Genomic DNA, 21,639 nt, shown 5'->3' with positions numbered 1-21,639 from the left:
CAGTAGGTTAGACGAGCTCCGTTTTTTCCGAGAACTCAGGATTACTTCCGTTCGTATGTTCCAAAAGCCGTGTTTCTAAAAGGCGTGTTTTATTTTATTTTATAGTTTACTGCAGATCCCACTACAAACTGGAGACCCCAGTCATGTGAGTGACACTTATACATCACCACCAATTTTTCCACCGTGCATGCTCACTTTGCATTTACCCTTTGACTACCCACTGCACGAACACTTGATTTTACAAATATCATTTTTTAGGCCACATCCACGTATAGATTATTTTTTATGTATGTTATATGAATTCAATAGTAACAACACTTTATTATATTTCACAGTGTCGTTTTCCCTGACGAAGGGCATGTTGTTTAATGCCCGAAATGCATTGGATGTTCCATAATGACAATGTCTGAAACATACAACATGTCAATAATCATATAAAGGACAACAAAATATGTTTACAACCGATAGTACTTTAAAACAAATGAAATAAAAACCTAATGAATAATTGGATCAATTGAGTGAAAGTCTTCTTATACATGGGAGACAACCCAATGAGTGCCTGTGAAGGGATGACTCTAGAGCACTTCTAGACTCACTTCTCAAACGTTATTTGCTTGACGTCGTTGGACACGACGCCACCTTCCGGTGCACCAACTAATTTGACTAACTAAGACTAAAGAGACAACAATCAGCAGTGCATTTATCCAATCCTAATCAATGAACAGTATAATGACCCATATCTGAGATTTAGTTTAAGAAAAAGAATCCCGGAAATCTTATGATGACATGATCATTAAACCGATGGATAAAAGTGGTTCCAATTAGGGTTATGGATAAGCTAGATTAATTTATTTATAATGTTTTATATAGCGCGAACATGACCCCAGAGGGTGTCAGAGCGCTTGACACTATAATGTACGGAAACGTTAGATGGTTGGGGTAATATACATACATTCAGTAAACGACATTCGATATAGAAAGATGTTGACAGTAGTATATAAGATAACGAAAAGGTGCTAACAGTGATATAAGGTTTAGAGTTTTATGGAATGCATTTGTTCACTAGAAGCGATTTCACTTCTTTTTTGAAGGAGTAGGGTATTTGTCGTACATCTGGAGGTAAGGAGTTCCAAATCTTCAGTAATAATAGGTTGAAATACTTAACCAGCAACATATTCAGGTACACTAAATGAAATTACCAGACCATTTACCTACATTATAACAGGGCATTATGGCCATAATAGACCAATTTGTTTACTTTTGCAGAACCCTATATTTTTTATGGCTTTAGAACTCTGTGCACTTTACCCCTTCTAAGCAAAGGTAAAAGTATGTGCTCTCCCTTTAAACATGGCAGAACTTATGTATTCTCAATTGGCAGATCTAACTTGCCTATAAGTCCCTATGATATGGTGTAAAAAGTGCACCCAGGGCCTGGAAGTTAAATACCACTTGTGGACTGTGGCTCCTATTCTGCCACCCACTATGGTGGCAGCGTACACATGGCTTCAGGTGTACCCTGAGCAGTCTGACTATTGAAGAATAAACTTGCACTGCACCCTGTTAAATAATCCTTTTTTTTTTTAGGTATGTCCCTCCCTTTAACATATTATTAGAACAGCCGTATGTAAGACTTGTGGCCAACAAGGTAGGGTGCATGGTACGCAAAAGTGGGAAAAGTAGAAAATAAATAGGACATGTCCCTACACTGACAAGGTCCTAAAAGGTATTTTCACAGTGACAAGTCTAGCTGTGCTACATAGAAAACCAGAGTACAGATTAAAATACGAATACTGTATCTCAGGAATGGAACCAGCTGGAAAAATATTAAAACAACTTTATTAGCAAATATGAATACATTTCAATGGTGAAGTCAGATATTTAATAAAGATTAAGAAAAAGTTATTTTTATATAGCTACGATTTACATGCCTGAATTAGCAAAAGGGCACTTAGCATAAGACCCTGTCAGTTCTCGGGCTGTACTCAGCCTTGAACAGGTGTGCAATAGATCCGAAAATGGTCTGAAATGCCTCAAGGAGCAAATAAAGTCTGACCTGGATAAGCAGAGAAGTCTCTTCTAAGATTAACAATATATGCAGGGGGTGGCTGTGGGCCTCCGGTGACCACACAGTGTAAAATTCTGCTTTGCATGTATGTTAAGCCACATGTAACATATGGGGCACACTTGAAAGGTAAAGAACAGGATGCCAAGACAATTCTTTTGAATCCCATGTGTGGTTGCTGAAGGGCTCTGCTTTTCAACTACCAGACTTCTGACTACGGTCAGTTGTGGGTATAGTGACTGCCTCAAACTGAATTATAGTACTAATGTGGGGGGAACCTAGAATTACCATAGTACAGCACACACACATATATCCCCCCACGCCTGCCATCAGAACCCGAGTTTAGAGTGACCAAATATTTTCGCTACCTTCAAAGAAAATGCCCCCAACAAATAGCAATTTAGGCCTGTTTGCAACAAGGCAAACGGGAACCACAGAGAAAGTGGAGAGGGTTGGCCTCTGGAACGTTTACCACATTGGTTAGGGCTTGCCCAGGAGTCACTCCTACCCACTAGCTAGTGGCAGGCACCCACTTAAGAACACTTTCTGTATCTGCTACACCATCAAAAGAGGTCAGGACCTGCCGTCTGTAGCCCGAGAGGAATGCAGAAGAACTGGACCTGCTTCCTCTTATGCCAATGACAAAGAAGTGGACATAAGGGCCATTTGGCTGGTCTCCTGTGTGCACACACAATAAGCTACCTGAGATTTTCTTTAAATATTAATAATGCATCCCTTCCAACTCTACTCAGTAGGAGTTTTGGACATACACAAAAATGTGACGGGTTGTCCTCACACACCAATAGGTGTCATGCTTCATCATAGAAGAACCCATGCTTTATTCGCTAGACATGACACTTGGTATTAAAATCAAATGTGAGGACAAGGGTATTTAGTACCCCACCACCACTATTACCATCGACATGTTTTGTGCCTGGTGGTTCAACTGAGTACGCAGCTTTCTTCAGGACGGGCATACGGGATCCTAGTGAGGCAACCTTGCATTCAGAATTGCCTCTAACAAAGAGTGACCTACGTCTACCTTTTAACTAGTATGGCTCTTAAATACCTGTGAATAAACAAAGATACTCTTAAGATTCCATACTATGTAGCTAGGCGATACATTATAACGCATATACAATTGTAAGCCTGCAAAATGTGCTTTCTTCGTGGTTTGTGGCACTTCACTTATGAGGTAAAAAACGATTTTCCTTTCCTAGGTGTGGTCAGCTCACAATCTTACCATAAGGTTGGGTCTTCTACGCCCCATGGACGAAGGGCACAGAGACCCGTGTAGTCAAACTCTAAAGCATAATAAATGGAAGAGGGAGTTTCCGAAATATTGCATATAGCATGTGCATTCATTCACAATCACACATATCCAGGGATATCACATCCTTCTACTCATTAAATCTCTTAGTCAGGGTGTGTCCCTTGCGATCAGTCTAAATGCATCTGCTCCTTCCTCTCGCTGTGTGTTGAATGGGGAGAAGGGTGCGCTTTTAAGCTGGCATTGTTTAGCGGGAATAGGTAAATTACCTGCACTTGCGGTGGGAGGAGCCCGAAATTCTAAAGCCAGTGTGTCCTCAATTGCTAGCTTGCCTAGCTCTCACGTCATTCTGCAACGTCTACCCCCGGGTACTTTCGAGCGGGAGGCTCATGGGGATTGTAGTCCTGGATGTAAGTGTCACGAGATGGCGGATGATGTCCGGAACTGTGCAGGATCTCGAGTCGCACAGCATGAGATTGCACATACAAAATGTAGTGCTGCGACCATGCTCTTTTTTATTCTCCGGGCTGGTGCGTATATCATATACACATTATTGACTTCATATGAATTGGAATATCAAGATACTGGATGGTGGTGTTATTTTATTTAATCAATATGGGGCCATGCTGACCCACTGCCTTACAGATGATAAAGGGCAGAATGTTCGATCTGCTAGGTGGCTGGTAAGGTTGCCAACCTAAAGTAGTATCATATTCATTTACACAGATGTGTTGGTTTTTTTAATTCATCCAACATCACTCTTATTACAAGTGGAATACTGAACCTACGTCTACTAGGGACTAAGATTAAATTCTATGGGATGTCCATGCAATATAAATGGTGAAAAGGGGGGGGGGGGATGGGAGAAAAAGGTAAACCCTATTAGCAAGTGGCTAAATATCAAATCAGCTCGTTAGTTAGCTACAGTATCTGATCAGGGTGGTGATGGAAACAAAGGACGTTATTTTAAATTACATCATGGGAAAGGCTTTGGCAGAGGTAGGTGCTCAGAGGATAATGGTACTGTTCCCTTCATCAAGGGTGTACAATCCACTGTTGGCAGACTCAGTGTTATCCATCTACATTCACATCTTTTCAGTTCTTGTAAATTGCCGCCCCATTGGGGCAATGTCAGGTGGTCAATAACTTGCTCCACCATGTCTGTTTCAGAGTGATTTTTCGCAGTGTGATGTGAGACAAAAAGGGCATTTTGCACTCTGCAACATATACAGCTATTGCATTGGATTACGAGTTGTTCTACCATCTGTGTAGACTGGCCACTATATATTAGGTCAAACGGATACCATATCACATAAATGACATTCATAGAGCATCAGTTGGTTAATTGTTTTAGCTGGTATGTGCGATTGTCCACCTTAAATTCTTTTGTATTAAATGTAAATGGGCAAACTACATAGTTTTGGCATCTAAAATGACCATGTATAGGAGGGAGCACCCATGCTGCTGTGATGGAGTCGGTCTTGTCAGACCATGTGATGGCATGTACCAAGTGGTCTGCCAGGTTATTGCCTCTTTTGAAGGAAAATAGGGAGGGGGAGGGGGGGTGTTGGAAAGATGAATGAGCCCGTAGGACATCCCAATTTTTCTTGATGATTTTGTTTACTTTATTGCTTGATGGGCAGAAAGTAGAAACAAATGAAATGTGTGTGTTCTCTTGTTTCTGTTTGGGTGTAAATAGAATTTCCCGATGACAGTTCCAAGCACTTTTACATGCCTATGTCACAAAGCGGCGGGGTATGTTTATGTTTATGTTTATAAAAACTTTTATAGCGCGCTCTATTACCACAGGGTATCCTGGCGCGGTGAGTGAATTGACAACAGGAGTGATGGATCAAAACCAGAACAATCTGTTAAAGAGGGGCATTGAACAGATGAGTCTTAAGTTTCTTCTTAAAAACAGTAATGGTTGGCGAGGCTCTAAGGAACAAGGGGAGGGCATTCCAAGCAGAAGCTGCCTTAACTGAGATTGATTGGCCTCCCAAACGGGCGTATTTGTATTTGGGAATGGCCAATAAGCATTGATTGGCCGATCGTAGGGCACGGTTAGGAGTATAGAATGAAAACCGTTTCTGCAAATACATCGGTCCCTGGCCATGAGCTGCTCTAAATGCCAACACAAGAATTTTGAACAAAATTCGATGTGGTACTGGTAGCCAATGCAAGCTTCGTAGGTGGCTCCGCACGCTCGACCTCCTAGGGAGAGAGAAAAGCAGACGTACTGCAGCGTTTTGTATCACCTGAAGGCGATGAACCATGTACGCAGGTAGGCCACTAAATAAGGCATTAGCATAGTCGAGCCGAGATAGAATCAGGGCTCGAAGAACAGTCTCCTTAGCTGCCCTGGGCAGAAGAGGGAAAAAATCTTCAAAGGGCTCGCAAGGTACCAAAGCAGATGCCGGTCAATTTTTTATGTGATCCGAGAACTTCAGATCCTGACCGAACCAGACCCCCAAGTTCTTAGCTGGGCTTCCCGTCGCACTGGGGCAGGGCAGGTCCGGGGGCCAAATCTGATCCTTGAAGTTATCAGGAAAAGAGCCGAAAAATAGGACCTCGGACTTATCTTCGTTGCACTTAAGTTGGGCATGTGCAAGCCACCGAAATACTTCCGACAAACAATGCTGGACTGCTGAAGGATCAGACACACCCTTAGGCCAGGTGAATAACAGCTGTGTGTCTTCTGCGTAAGCTATTATCTTGGCTCCCAGCTGTTCCGCCAGATATAGTAAAGGGGTCATGTAGACATTAAACAATAAAAGGCTTAACGTGGAACCCTGCGGAACTCCAGTTGTCAGTCTCTTCGGGGCCGAAGAGTAGGGCGGCATCCAGACCTGCTGAGATCTATCGCTCAGAAACGATGACAACCAGTCAAGGGCCAACCCTGAAATGCCGACGGCTCGCAGTCTAGCAATAAGCAAGGCATGGGGCACCGTATCGAAGGCGGCAGAGAGGTCCAATAAAATCAGGACCGCTCTGCCACCCCCGTCCAAGCACTCTCGAACTGCCTCCGAGACCTCGACCAGAGCTGTCTCGGTACTGTAAGCCGCTCTGAACCCTGACTGGGCAGGGTGTAGGGCGTGGGAGGACTCGATGAAGCTGTCCAGCTGTTTGAAAGCCACCTTCTCGCACACCTTTGCCAGAGCTGGCAACAGTGAGATGGGCCGATAGCTCGATGGCATAGCTGGGTCTAGACCAGCCTTTTTTAACAGAGGGAGCAGCTTTGCCTCCTTCCAACTTCTCGGAATCAAGGCCATGGAAAGGGAGAGGTTAATGATATGCGTCACCTCTTGATTAATAATATCCGCTATCCCTCCCAAAATCCTGGCTGGGCAGGGGTCTGAAGGAGATCCGGACTTTAACGCTGCCAGGATTTGCCGTATGTCCGGTTCCGAGGCCGGGAGGAAAGCAACAAACTGATCCTCTAAACATCGTCGATCCGATACTAGAAGGACAGGTGGGGTCATAGAGGACTTTTGAGCCACTTCTAAGTCCAATTGGATTTTTGCAATTTTGTCCGTAAAGTAACAAGACAGTTCTTCACACCATTGAGTGGAAGAAGGGAGCCGGGGTTGGGCAGCACATGGAGATAGAAAACTTTGGACGATTGAGAAGATCTCTTTACTGTTGTTATCCGCCTTCTCGATTCTGTCCGAGTAGTACCTGCTTTTAGCTGTCTTAATCGCAGCGTAATAGTCCTTTTGGGCTGCACGTAAGGACTTCTTTTCAGCTGGCAGGTAAGCATGTCTCCAGACTCGCTCTAATTTCTTGCAGACCAACTTCTGTTCGCGCAGAGCATGCGTGAACCATGGTTGTGAGGGTCTCGATCGCATCCGACGGACACCCCCCACTTTAGGGGTAGCCGCGTGAGGTAAGTTTCAGATAGAATCGCCGCATCCCGGAATAAATCTTTTTTCCATTTGCAATTCCTTAGAATCCGGAGGAATTGAACGAATGGAAGGCTATCCTGAAGCCCACGTGGTTAGTAACTGGAGTATAAGAGGAGTGTGTTCCGTTGAGTAGGTTTGAGGAATAGTGTGTAGCGGATCTTTTTATCCTCTACATGGAGAGTTAGATCTGGGAAAGGAAGGTAATTTTTTGTGGAAGCAGAGGTGAATTTCAAATGGGGCTAGCAGTTATTAATCCACTCCACTCTTCGCCCTCTCTGTCCTCTCTAGTCTTTTCACATTCGGCTTCATTAACCCTTCCGGTTTTCTATTCACGCCCCGCTCGGACTCTCGGCGAGGCTGGGTCGCTTCTCAAATACTGTGTGCTGCTTCCACTTCTCTGGACGTAGACCATTCTCAATTATAGGTGGGCCTGGCCCCTGGTACGTAACACTGATCGCCATTCCTCCTTCTCCCCCACGTTTTTTTATTAATGCTCCGGCGCTCTCAGCTTATGGTTTACATTTTCGATATTGGACGTACACTGGTCTATGCCGGATCAGTCCAGGACACGTTCACACCCTCGCTTGAGGACGAATCGTACAGCGGACGCTGCAAGCAAACGCCCGATCCTACTTTACGAATGGGTGAGTCGATTTTTTACTTAGGGCTATTACCCTCGAAAGGTTGGGGACTCTGCTCTGAAAAAAGGTGCAGTACCTGCAGTGCAATCGTATTACAGCTCCACATTGCTGTCTGCTGCTAAATGGAGTCCAACTAAAGTTTTGCTTCACCTAGATTTAGTGCCTGTCAGTACATGGCACCTTGAGTGCTTATTCAGGTTCACTCCCAAGTACATGTACTCCCATTCCCCTTACTCCCCAATAAATCGCTCTCTCATTTAACTTTAGCTTTTCTACCCCTCTTTTCAGAATCCCCACGATTCATTAATTGGGCCACTTCCTATTTATCAGGATTCATTGCTCTCCCACTCCGAGCATATTACCTTGGTGGAACATTTATATTACTTAGGTAATTTATCCTATCTCTGTTCCTTGTGAATGTCCATGCCGAATCAAAACAATTCTTATTCTGTTCCCTTGTACTTCTCCTTGTGCAGCACCAAAAAATTGTTGTAACCCGGTCCTGAAGATGACCTGAATTGAACACAGGTCGAAACGCCATCGACCATTCAGAGCAAATCTTTGGTGCAGTTATGGCTGTATAATTCATTAATGACTTTGGAATTTCCAAAAGAAATTGTACTGGAAATTCCCGAAAAGCAGTAGGTATTTACGTGTGTGTATACCAATTATTTATTTGCGCTGTTTCTTTGCTGTCTCCCTTTACCTTACTTGTCACTTGTGCCATTCACACAATTACGCGAGAAGTATTGTGCACAAGCTCTTAAAGGTTACTCCCACAATCAATGTAAATAGAGCTGATATTGTTTTTAGTTACTTTTTCCTCAAAAGACCACTCCTTAAAACTCTCTAATAATCATTGACATCTCCCAGTTTCTTGCCTTCTGCAATTGCCATGCATGTATATTATCTGCTGAGACATTGTTGTGTGCTACAATACAAGATATCCAGCTCTCAACTGAGTTTATGTGTAACCTCCTGTGGTTTTGTACTGCGGACTCAGTTGAGCCACTAGGCACAAACATGTCGACGGTAATACTGGTGGTGGGGTACTAAACCCTTTGACTCCCCACATTTGATTTTAATACCAAGTGTCACGTATAGCGAATACATCGTTTTTAAGATGCCATATTGGGTGTTATTACACTTTAATCACGGGTCAATTCTTAGTTAGAAGTTCCTTTCTGACTACAGGTGAAGGCCAGCTCCCCATCAAACAGGGTTTTTGGAGAGCGTCAGTTGTCCTCCGATGAAGCATGACACCTGGTGGTGTGAGAGGACAACCTGTCACATTTTTGTGTATCTCCAAACTCGTACGGAGTAGTGTTGAGAGGGATGCATATTAATATTTGAAAAAAATCTTGGGTAGCTTATTGTGTGTGTATTCACTGCGTTGGGAGGCCAGCTTACCCTTGAGACTACATAACCTCTAGTTGCCTACCCTGGGTATATTCCAGGGGTGGGGCTTGTTTATATGATCTCCTGTGTGCCCACAGGGAGGCAACAAGCTGCAAGATACCTTTTCCACAGGAAGTACCCAGTTGACCAGTGGCAACAGGACACAGACTGGATTCTGCTGTTGGCCTCTGCCCAACACTATGAGTCTCTATGTCCCTCTCTTGATGTCCTGGGGGCGATGGAGAGGACAGGGGCTTTGGAAGTGTAGTCTTGTGGTTGACTGGGACTGATAAGACTAAGTCAGAAGGTAAACTTTTTGACAAGGACAAACCTAGTTAATGTATTGGACTCGCACTTAATCGCGGTCAGCCATAAACTGCACCTCTTGTCCTGATATCTCCTGTTCCCCCTATTGGATTGTCATTTTGTCTATTCATTTTTACTCAATTTTTCTAATTTGGTTTATGATTTTTATTGTTTTTAATTTTTACTTTATTACTGTTTTGGTACTGCATAAATACTTTGCACATTGCCCTGAGTCAAGCCTGTTTGCTCTCTGCCATTTCTACCAGTGGGCTGAGTATAGGTTAATTTAGTGACTATGAGGGGTCACCCTGACATGAGTTGCTATTATGCCTTGAGGTAGGTAGGTACCCACTGCCAAAAAATAATCCAAGTAGTTACAAGAAATATTTAATGTCTGCAGGGGTGCAGAGTGGGGGGTTAGGGGAGGGGAATTTTGTTTTTCCGTTTGTTTCTATGGCCTATTTCTCTTTCTTATCTTTTCTCGCTTTCTCTTTCGTTTCTCCCTTTTTCGGGTCAGCGTAGTGAGTCTATTCTTCTGTCAACTGTCGACTTTTTATCTGTGCCTATACTCTTCACGGTATTTTAGTATCACTGGGCGGGCGCTTAATTGGTGCAAACGGAGATTATATGCTTGTTTATCCTGAATTGTATGCTTTTGCGCCACTGTCTCAAATGAGATCGAGTTAATTGTGGAACTCCTCCTATTTTGCCCGTCCTTTATGCGATTTTGTGATATTGTATGGCACCTGATCCTTCTATTTTATATTATAAAATGGAACCTTTAGTATCCTATTATTCGCATTGTATGTTCAACAGCCAGTGTTATTGAAGTTGTGATACATTCGCTTCCCGAGAGACCGAGTCTTGTCCTAATTAACTTGCTATGATGACACGGACTAGCGGCCGGCCCTGGTGGTTGTAGGCCCATATTTGTAACTGGTTGAATTATCAATAAAGGTTTTCCAAAAAAATATATATATATATTTAATGAATCTGATGCCTTGTGCCAGAGGCCAATAGACCCAAATAGCATTGGCCAGAGGTCTAGAGAGATAGCATGATTTAGCCCTAGTAGGAGCGTTCCAATTCCCAGGCCTCAAAAAAGTCGCCCACTCACTATTAAAAATAAAATTTTATCAGCACAAGCTGTTTTTAGAACCTACTGACCTGACCCTTTCTTCTGAGGACTCGAGATGGCAAAGAACAGTTGTTCTGTTCATTCAGAAAAAGTGAATGAGTAGTACAGTTGCCTGTAAATCTTGTTTAAATGTTGTGACATTTGCTTTGCATTCAAGGTCAGCTTAAGTCTTATCACAGATTCCTGCTCATTTTATCTAGGAGAATGGTATTGAATTGTCTTTGAAAAAAAACAGAGGATTTTGGACAGGGGCGGACACATAAAAGGATACAGGGAGTGTGAAATAAAAGGCTATAGGATGTCAGTTTCTTTTCTAACAACATTTAAGTAGCTTGTATATTAACTGCTCAAATATTTCAACATTTATCAGCAATGAGGGAAACACATTTTTTTCATGCAATTGAAGTGTGATGGAAACAAAGATTTTAACAGGATCAAACAAATCAAAACCCTAAACTAATGTGATGTGCAAGTGACAAATATTTCCTGAAATTCCAAACATTATCACTGGTACGCTATATAGTGTTTTCAGTAACACTGCAAGTCAGTGGCCAAGTCTGTGGACATTTCAGTGGAAAATAAGCTCTCTGTACAGAACAGTGTGCTACCACATCATATATGCATTGAAAGGGAGAGCTTTTAAACATGAACTGAGAAACATTCTCACCCCTGTCCTGATGACAATCCTATTAGTGAACTAATACATATACATGGACCACAGGTTTAGTCTAATAATACAACAAACAAAAGAGTTTTTGTGCAGCAGACATGCTGAACTCAAACATTACGTGATAATGAATAGGCAACCATGTGAAATAAAATAATTGTCTAGGATCACACAATTTGAGAAAGATAATGGGTCAAGCGCATTACACTAAGGTTGAGTAGATTATTCAAGTCACTAGACCTGCAAGTCTGGTAAAAAAAAAAAAATAATCGAGAGATGCATACCACAAACTAGAGAAAATAATGACAATAGAAGAGTGTTTCCACCTTTACCCCTTCGAGTAATGTACTTAATCTTTTAGGAAATGTATATGTTTTATCAGCCAGAGGGGTATTTTTTGAGAAACCACCGTTTTACAGTCAAAAGGAGCAAAAACATTCTTGACATCCTGCCACACTAAAAAATGAGCAAAGTACATAGGAACCAACACCCTATCTCCTATTAGAGGCCTTCCTCAGATTACTGGATACTGGATGTAGCAACTGTTTGATTTGTAAACATAAAGCCAAAACTTTCCACATTAAGCAAAATAATGCATGCTCTACCAACCATGATTAACTGTAAATATGCCAGTTTTCTTATACAAAACAATGTTCTTGTGATTTGCTATGGGGGGCATAAAATACAGAAAAAAGGAGGATTGCATAACATAAATGCAAAATATGATGTAATGTGGAAATTTTAAAAAACCTGGTAAATTATTTCTGAGTACACTGTTACAACGTTGTAGACCATGGGTACTCAAACATCTTCCCACGGGCCAAACCGTATGGTCTGTAGGGTGACCGAAGGCTGCACTGATGGAAGCAGGTTGGAGATGGGCAAGGGTTTAATGTAGTCAGAGAGGAAGCAATGCATGCACCTGGTGTTGAGAGTGAATTGTGGAGTTATTCTGAGTGTTTCATTCCATACAGCCCTCTAAACGAAGCCATTATTCTTTGGAACAGTCATAGATTTAATAATACTGTGTCATGTTGGATCCGATTTGCTATCCCTCTACCGCAGCGAGGAAAACCTTCTCTACTTGCTGTCACTATATTTGGCAAGTCAAGTCTACAAAGAAAGTTACTTGAATATTGAATTGGAATGAAATAGAATCTTAGGCCTCACAATCTCCTGATGCTTTTTGTCTCTTATTTGTAAACATTACGAGTAATGAGAAACCGGCACTATTGAAAAATCAAGTTGTATAAAAAAATATTGAATATGACCCTCCCACAAGGTGTACAATTCACTGAGGTAGTCAGACTTGAACACCTAACCTCCACCGCTAGACAAGGGACAGAGGGAACGTTTAACCCATTGCACTGTGAGACTTAAAGCCTAATCCTGGTTTTAGCAATTTGCCAAAATATGCTGTTTGTGAACTCTATATTTACAGTCTGGTCATGGTCCACTGCAGAGTGGCATTTCTTCGGAGAGATTAGTCCCCCGATTCTCACCAAATTGAACCACTCACACCCCAATTATTGTGTAATGAGCAAGATTGTACTATGTAACCAGCAGACTTTTTTTTATTAACTTTGGCCTGTCCTTGTGACAAACTGTACGCTCCTGGGTACTCCTTTTGTTCGCATATTTCTCTTCTACTTTTAGCAGAGAAAGAAAAATCTTAAATCATACTAAACACCGTTGGCAAGAATGTTATAACTAAACGGAACCGCAACCCAACAATCATTTGAGTTTTCAAATAGTGGAAGAGAACATCCAATCTCAGAGCCCACTTACTAAAATATGGTATACAGAGAAAAGTAAGAATCTTGAAACAATGAGTCATGCACTGTGGCGATGTACTCCTTCTTCACCAACTGATTTGTTGCTAGTCAAATTATTGCCTTCCTATACCTTTGTACTCTTAATTGCCATTATGTGTTTGAGGTGGAGAACCACTGACCGCATAAGCCAAGCTTGAGGCAGATGCCTGGCAATGGCTCAGCTTGAAGTTTTCTTGAAGTCACAAGCTCAAAACGAGCCAAGTCTTCATGTGCCTTCAGTCTGTCACCCACGTTCCAACCTCATGTACCAGAATTAAAAACAATACATTCATTTTTTTACGTAAAACAGGAACAGGAAAAAAATACCTATCTAGGGCCAGATGTAGGTAATCTCGATTTACCTGCTCTTAAATACCGAATCATACCGATTCGGTATTTAAGAGTAGGTAAATGGGATGTAGGTAATTTCACTTTTGAAATTACCGAATCGGAATGATTCTGTAATTACCGAATCGGTATTTACCGATTCGGTAATTGCCATTGATTTCTATGGGCCTTGAGGCCCATAGGAATCAATGGCAATTACCGAATCGGTAAATACCGATTCTGTAAAATTACCGAATTTGCAAGGGGGACAAGGGTGTCACTTTGACACCCTGTTGCACCCCTTAATTTTGCATAGGTGCACATGTTGCTGACGTATGTCTGCAACATAGCACGTTTTTCAAAGCAAAAAAAAATGCCTTTTGAAGGGTTTTCATTATTTACCACCAACTTCTAGTTGGTGGTAAATAACGAATTCTTAAACCCTTGTAGCACTGATTACAGTGCTACCTCCATGTTGAATTACAGAATCAGCAATTTTACCAATTCCGTATTTTACCGAATCGGAAAAATTACAAATTCGGTAAAATTACTGATTCTGTAATTTAACATGCCCCTACATCTCAATATCCAAATACCGGTCGGAAACGGCCGAAAATCGGTATTTTCGGCCGTTTCCGACCGGTATTTGGATACCTACATCTGGCCCCTAGCGAGCAAATTGCACAATGTGAAACCAGAAAACCTGGGATCATTTCCAACTTCCCCATTTCACCAAATTGTGTGACCCTAGGCAATGGTTTATTTCTCTTTCCATTGTTTTTCTTCATTATCACATATGAGAGCGCCTTGAAATACACAAGTCCATTGGGTGTATTATACAAATAAATAAATCTGAAAGGTACTGTTCCTGTAGAGGGAGAAGGAAAATAGGTTGGAAGCAAATAATCAAGCGGAATCATTCTGATTATTATTTAGTTCCATCACACACGCAATTGTGTGTCATGCTTCATCATAGGGCCAAGCTCATATGTCGGGAGGGTGCTGCAATGCCCTATGGCCCCTACGAGAGGGCTATTTGTCGGAGATCTTTTTAGTTATTCTTCCATAATGATGAAGGTGTGTGATGCTACGGTGTGTGTACAGAAGACTGAGTGCAAACTGAGTGCCAAGTGAATTAAAACTCTTGATGGGATACCAAATAAGTTTTAATTTAGTGGTTCCCTTGGCAGGGATAAAAACCATAGAGGACAGGAATAGAAAGAGGCGACGGACTATCCAGGCTGCACCTCATGTATTTATCACCCATAGTATAAATTACCTTTGCACAAATCCTTCGGCACTTGTCGCCCTTAAGTGCCACTTTTCGACAGGTTCCAAAGTTGTTGTGAGAAAGGAGGGGCACCATCAAAACAAATCCAGTCTCATACATTGGGTAAAGAGATCCTTTATTTTATCAGTCTTCAAAATTCATTTTATAACAAGAGCAATCCAGGCAACGAGTTTCGTTACAAAAAAAAAAACACTCCTGGAAATTTGTCAGGGCTTTATATTTAAGTAGGCTAATAAGCCGTCACACAAGAAGGCTCACTTATCATGGTGGCAGTTATTAGGGTTGGGAATGCCCATATGTACTAGCGTATGTTGCTGAACTATTGGAGATACTAGAGGCTTATTAGCCTACTTAAATATAAAGCCCTGGCGAAGTTCCAGAGTTTTGTTTTTTTTAACGAAAAGCGTTGGCTGGTTTGCACTAGTTATAAAATGAATTTTGAAGACTGATAAAATAAAGGATCTCTTTACACAATGTACGAGAGTGGATTTGTTTTCCTGGTGTACCTCCTTGCTCACAATAAAAATTATCGAGGAAGTGCTATCATGAGGGCTCAATGAACCAGGATAGACTTAATGTGTTTCATATGGGGTCGAAGTGTTTTATGTCCATCTGTACAGCCGGATTCCCTGGCGTTTCATGACCCGGGGAATTACGGTTTCAGAAAAACAAAAAATATCTCTGACAAAGAGCCATCTCGCGGGGCACATATGGTATTGCAACAACAGCATGACGAAGAGCTGGCCCTACAACGAACCATGTCACACAATTGGATGTGTGAGGGCACTAAATAATAATCTTAAAGATTCCCCTTGACCATTTTCTCCCAACCTCGCTTTCCTTCTCTCTCGCTCTATAGGAACAGTACATTTCAGATTCATTGATTATTAGGAGCGTGGATACTGGACCTTTATCAGCTCCTTCTCCCCCTCTTGTGTGTATAGTGCATTATACAAAACCTTCTCTTAATTTTTGATTTAATATATGATAATGTTGCTTCATGTATGAGAACAACCAAGGCCACCCAGATGGGGTACATGACAGATGACTGACGTCGTATCTCACTAATAGTATCGTTTTCAGGTCTGGAGGAGGCATGCTTTTGTTTAAAAGACTCAATTTTGAGATCTTATAGTCAATTAGAATCAATTAATGAGTTGTAGTGAGGCTTCAAATTCTTTAAACTTTATTCTACAAGAGATTGAATAGCCAAGAAGGGCCAACACGTGTTTCACAACACACGTCACTTTTTCAGGGTCAATACACAGTTATATACACTACACCTAATAACACGAAAAAAAGAGCACTGATGAGTACTTCTTCCAATAAATGTATAATAATGATCCAGAAAACATATAGAAAAATCCCATTATACTTCGCATGATGATTAAAAAAACATGATCTGTACACTTGGCAAAGATTTCAATTTGACGGCACGGTAACCGCAAAGACGAGTAATACCGTTCAAGTCACTACTCATCAGTGCTCAAGAAGAATAAAGTAAAAAGCATTTGAGTTTTCACTAGGACTCATTATTGATTCCAATTGGCTATAAGATCTTGAAATTGAGTCTCTTATGTATCGGGACCTGAGGGATTAATCCTGCAGTTTTGCGATTGTGTCCAACCTTTTTGGAGCCTCCGTTTCCCTCCAGTTCATGATTTTGTTTAAGTTTGAAAACTATCACTTTTAATTAACATGTTACAGTATAATCTAAACTACTAAAATGAAATGCGACTGCAAGTTAATGAACTACACCTTTTTGAATTTTGAAAAGACTATCATACTTTTACATGTTTCTTGCACAACTTTAAATATGTAGGTGTTCTTAAAAATAAGTGACGCAGAAAACCTTCTTTGCTTCTTTTACTTTACTTCAGTTAACATGTAAATATATGCTTACCAGTTTAACAGCTTTCCTGATGCTAGTGCTCAGTCAGGTACACAGCAGTCCAGTGCTGCTGTTTAGCAGTGGGGAGCATATACACATCAGGAGAGCCGCATGTGGAGGGCAGGAGGGTCACAAGGCCCCATGTCGTACTAGGAGTATCCCTGCCCTAGATCTTATGGGTGCTTAACGAGGAGTTAACAATACCAGACCAGGGAGGAAATTTATCCAATCTTCTCTTTTTCAGGCAACATCACCGGATCCACAATTTGCACACAGTTAAAATAAGGACAGCGGGGCAGATGTATCAAAATATCTATTTGCGATTCTCAAATAGCGATTTTTTGAGAATCGCTATTTGAGAATTGCAAAATGTCGCTATTTGAGAATCGCAAAATGGTATGTATATTAAAAAAAAATTACAAATTGCAATTTTTAGCGATTTCTTAAAATTCCTTAATTGCGATTCGCAAATTGCTAATCGCAATTAAGGAATAATTTCCCATTCATTTCTATGGGCCAGGAAGCCCATAGGAATTAAAGTGAAGTTATTCTCAATTTGCGATTGGCAATTTGAGAATCGCAAACTGAGAATTATTTCAAGGGTGCAAGGGTGTCATAAGGCCACCCTGATACACCCCTGAAATTTACATGTGTGTGCATATGGCGCACATACATGACCTAAGGGCATGTATGTGCACCATATGACACCTTCACAAATGCCAAAAATTGCATTTGTGAAAGAAATCGCAAATTACCACCAACTTGAAGTTGGTGGTAATTTGCGATTTCTTAAGGAGAAATCGCAATAATTGAATGCTTGATGCATAGCATTTAAGGAATCGCAATTTGAGATTCCTTAAATGCTTACGCAAAATTAAGGAATCGCAAATTTTGCGATTCCTTAATTTTGCTATGCAATTTCCTTTATACATACAGTTAAGCAAATTTTTTGTCGCAAACGCTGCTTTTTTGCGAATCGCACGGTTTGCGACTAAAAATTGCTTTGATACATCTGCCCCTCTGACAACTTTGAGAAGCAGACCATAGCCACGATGCATAACGGACCAATTGTCCTCCTCGACTCTTATCCATTTCTGACCATATTAAACTAATCCATTGTAAGCACTTATTCTCTTTAATAGTTTTGCCCTCGGTCATACACATTTTGCTTCAGCTGATGAACAATTCTCTTACTGAATTTCAGGGTAATATAAGTTGAGTAAGGCTCCTCATCGAGCATTTGTAAGTGTGCTATTATTTCAAAAGCTTGTGACAGTTCATACGTTGTTTTTGTTAGGCACTGTTTTCCTACAGCCCTTTACCACGAGTTACCCCTTTCTTGTTTAATATTGTACTCCATGGTCTAAAAATATCGGCCCTTACACTTATTAACTGAAAATTTGGAATGGCAACTATGTGTTCACTTTACTACAATACAGCCTTGCAATCGTTAGTTTGACTACATGAAGTATTTTTTTCGGTTCTGTTGGCCACGCTGATTGTCCTAAATTATACCAACCTCCAAAATCTACAGTGGGCTGTCAAATTTGATCAGTCTGAAGACATCCTCATGCTACAGGTACAGATGTTATGATTCATTTAAACAAAAATGAGGGTGAGCAAAATGTGAGAGTAATTTGTGCATTGTAATAGTCAGTAAATGCAGTGTGGAAGTAAAAGTGTCCATGGCTTAGCAGACTACATGCCAAGCCTCGTTGCTTAGGTACAGTGTGTTTGAGGGCCACAGAGCATGGTGAAGGGTTTGTAAAGGGTCAATTTAGAGGACTATGGCTTGGTATGTGCCAAGCATGGCTGGCTGTGAATGGCCTGCTGATGTGTAGTGGAAACTGAAGGAGTGCAACCCAAGTAAAGCCTTAAGCTGGTTTGGTCAAAATGTCTGTCTGTGGCTTGACTCTAGTTTCATGGGGGCAGGTAAGCCAAAAGAAAGCAATGCCAAGCACCAGAGACACTGGTCTTCCCCTCCATAATGTAATTTGATTTGGAAACCATTACTTTAAATACAGTACTATAATCCACGGTGTAACAATGAAACGATGCCAAATAACTGTTATCATCTTAGAGTCGTTATATGACTTAAGTAGTTGGATTTACGTTCCACTGACCATGCTACGACTGGGGTCATTCCCTACGAAGGACCTAACCCCAAAATGGAAACAAGTATGGTCAACAAAAGAATGCCGGCTGTGCGGACAAGGAGAAGAGAGCCTCTTACATCTACTATGCATCTGCCCTACACTACTAGAAATTCGGAAAAGGGTCCTCCGCAAGTTGCTGATAAAAAATCAGCTACGGACATGCAGAGCGGCAGTTATATATTGTCTTGGAGGCCACTCCATTGAACTTTCTTGCAAAGCCATCATGCTTTGGAAAATGGCAGCCAAAGAATTAGAAAACAAACAAGAATGAACTGGAGTGGTTCAGTTTAGACCACTTGGACCCTTGTTCATCCCCTGCATTAACACAAATTCTGGGCCCCCGGTGTACAGCATCGCCTCGCTCTGTTCAAAACTTCTTTTAACATGAAAGTTTTACTTAATGTATTTTCTATGGACGATTATTCAGGTCGTGACAGCATTGTGTTTTCATTTCTTTTTTGTTAGCTCCTTTTTAACCCTCAACATTTTATCCAATTAAGTAACCTTGTTTCTTTTTTTTTACATGTTTGTATCATTGAACTTTCTCCATTCTTTTATGATTTTTAACGAGATCAAATAAAAGTATTTTTTGACTGACTCTAGTTTCATGGGGGCAGGTAAGCCAAAAGAAAGCAATGCCAAGCACCAGAGACACTGGTCTTCCCCTCCATAATGTAATTTGATTTGGAAACCATTACTTTAAATACAGTACTATAATCCACGGTGTAACAATGAAACGATGCCAAATAACTGTTATCATCTTAGAGTCGTTATATGACTTAAGTAGTTGGATTTACGTTCCAGACCGTTTAATGGCTTGGCTCTAGTTCTGAACTCTGTTCTCGCGGGAATGTCCAAGTGCGTGAGGGCGTGTAGGGTCTCACAATGTGCGTAGTTTGTTGTTCGAGTAAGGGTAAAGATCAGATTGTAAATCAGAGGGTAAGGAGTGGCTACGTTTCAGACGCCTAGCTCCTTATTGGGTATCACAAATAGTACTATAGGCAGTGCGGGCCAGAAGCAAAAAAAAACATAATCTAGTAGAGTTATTGCATTTCGAAAACACGGCATTAAAAAACTATTTTTTGTAAACGAACCATCATCCTTCTATATTAAAATAAAGAACGTTGTTAAAAATCGTTCATGCACTTTTCTAATTTAATGCAGTATATTAATTCAACAGCCTACCACCGTCTTTTCCTGTTATGATCGGCTACAAGACCCTAAATTAAAATCGAGGCTCAAAACCAGATGATTATATGTTTGTTTGTTGGTTTAAATAGTGAAAGAGGCCTAACAGCAGCCACGTGTGTATGTGCATAATACACGCTTACTTGTTTACATTTGAATACTTGCAATGTGCCCTGGGACGTTCATACTGAATATTCGTCACCAAGGAGGGCGATTAAGCAACATCGGAACACTGGCAAAATAAATGTACGTGTTGTATCATTTTAGATCTATTATTACTCCCAGGCCCAGCTTTATACATATTTCTAAATCCAAAAAGTAATCACAATATTTAAGAGAACAATATTTTGAAAATAAACACAATAAAGACACCCTTGCCTGAGCGAACTACCCCAATATCAATTCCCAACGTCTCGTCCAATAAGCCCGGACGTGGTCATAGTTGGGGAACACGAAAGTGGGCGTCTCACTGTCAAAAGGCGGAGGGGTACGTCAAACCCATAGTAAGATTCGAGACGTCATTCATAATGGCTGAAGGTGTATTCTGTCCACCCTTTAAATCTCTGCGGATAGGCATGTGCCAACGCTACCTTTTTCTCCAAGGTATAAATTCAGATTAAGGCCCGCAGCCGAGCATTATCCCTCCATGTCCGCCGCCCTTAGGAACAACAACGCGCGCGCACCAAGGATTCCACGGCTGGCTGTGACGTCACAACACCTAGGCGACATAACGGCTCGGAAACGAGACGTCACAGCAGCCGGGATACGTAAACTCCTCGACGCACTGACGTAACACAATTTGTCTGACCGTCGTGCTCCATTTCAACTGCCGCCCAGCGCCATAAAGGTGGTCAAGGGACTTAGCACGCTTCGCTGCCAGTGCGTTCGCGTGACAGCAGAGTCTCGGACCGTTCATTGTGACGTCACGTGCCGTCGCTCGGGTCACAGGGGCGCGGAAGAGGAACAGCTTCCTGCCCCATGCATAAAGCTGATGCGCGGTGTGGTGCACCAAGAGCATCGCAAGGGCCAGCGACCGGGCTCCCGCCATCCGCTTTTCCGGGAAGAATAGAACTGACCGGCATAGCAAATCCTCCTCTTCTCAAAGCCGCGCATACACTGGCAAACGAAGCCGGCACACACATACACACGAGGCTTCTGTGAATGGAGACAGACACTCCCCTATCGGGAGGGATTACCCCCAAGTCCTGAAAGTGGCTGCGCTACTCGAAATTAAACGGAGTAAAGGGGATACGTTTATAACAGCAAAAGGAAACAAAATGGGTAAATTACCTGGATTTTCCCCCATTCAGTTCACCCCATTACAATGCGTCCCCGTCTTCGAACAATGACGTACCCATGGCTACCTCCCACATCCGGGTACCGGGGGCGGGGAGCCGGCTGGAACGTCTCCGGGTCAGCAGAGGCTGCTACAGGCAAGGGGTGCGCCGGGGACGCGGCGTCCGCTCTATTCCGTCTCGGCTGTTGGGTGCCGTTTGAATTATGCAATCCAGGAACGATGGCTACAGCGCGTGCGGAAAGACCCAATTGAAATTTAAAGGGCAGAACTATATGATACCTTTCG

At 41.9% G+C, this 21,639-nt stretch overlaps 1 protein-coding gene across 4 annotated transcripts in view; it reads right to left on the bottom strand.

The window, feature by feature from the left end:
• The window catches only part of USP42 (ubiquitin specific peptidase 42), a 674,575-nt gene extending 653,139 nt beyond the window's left edge, over window positions 1-21,436 (bottom strand). For 2 of the 4 annotated variants that reach the window (XM_086940745.1, XM_086940747.1), the window contains exon 1: window positions 21,348-21,436. The gene's annotated coding sequence lies outside the window, so the exon portion shown is untranslated. Of the gene's footprint in view, window positions 1-20,647; window positions 20,977-21,347 lie in introns of those variants that run through there. The other 2 variants (XM_086940748.1, XM_086940746.1) reach the window with 2 other exon arrangements.
• Window positions 21,437-21,639: the final 203 nt, after the last annotated feature.

The sequence above is a fragment of the Lissotriton vulgaris genome, chromosome 10, assembly GCF_964263255.1.
Source record: "Lissotriton vulgaris chromosome 10, aLisVul1.2, whole genome shotgun sequence".
NCBI lineage: Eukaryota > Metazoa > Chordata > Amphibia > Caudata > Salamandridae > Lissotriton > Lissotriton vulgaris.
Note: the sequence above shows the minus strand (reverse complement) of the source record. Positions and strands in the feature narration are given on the sequence as shown.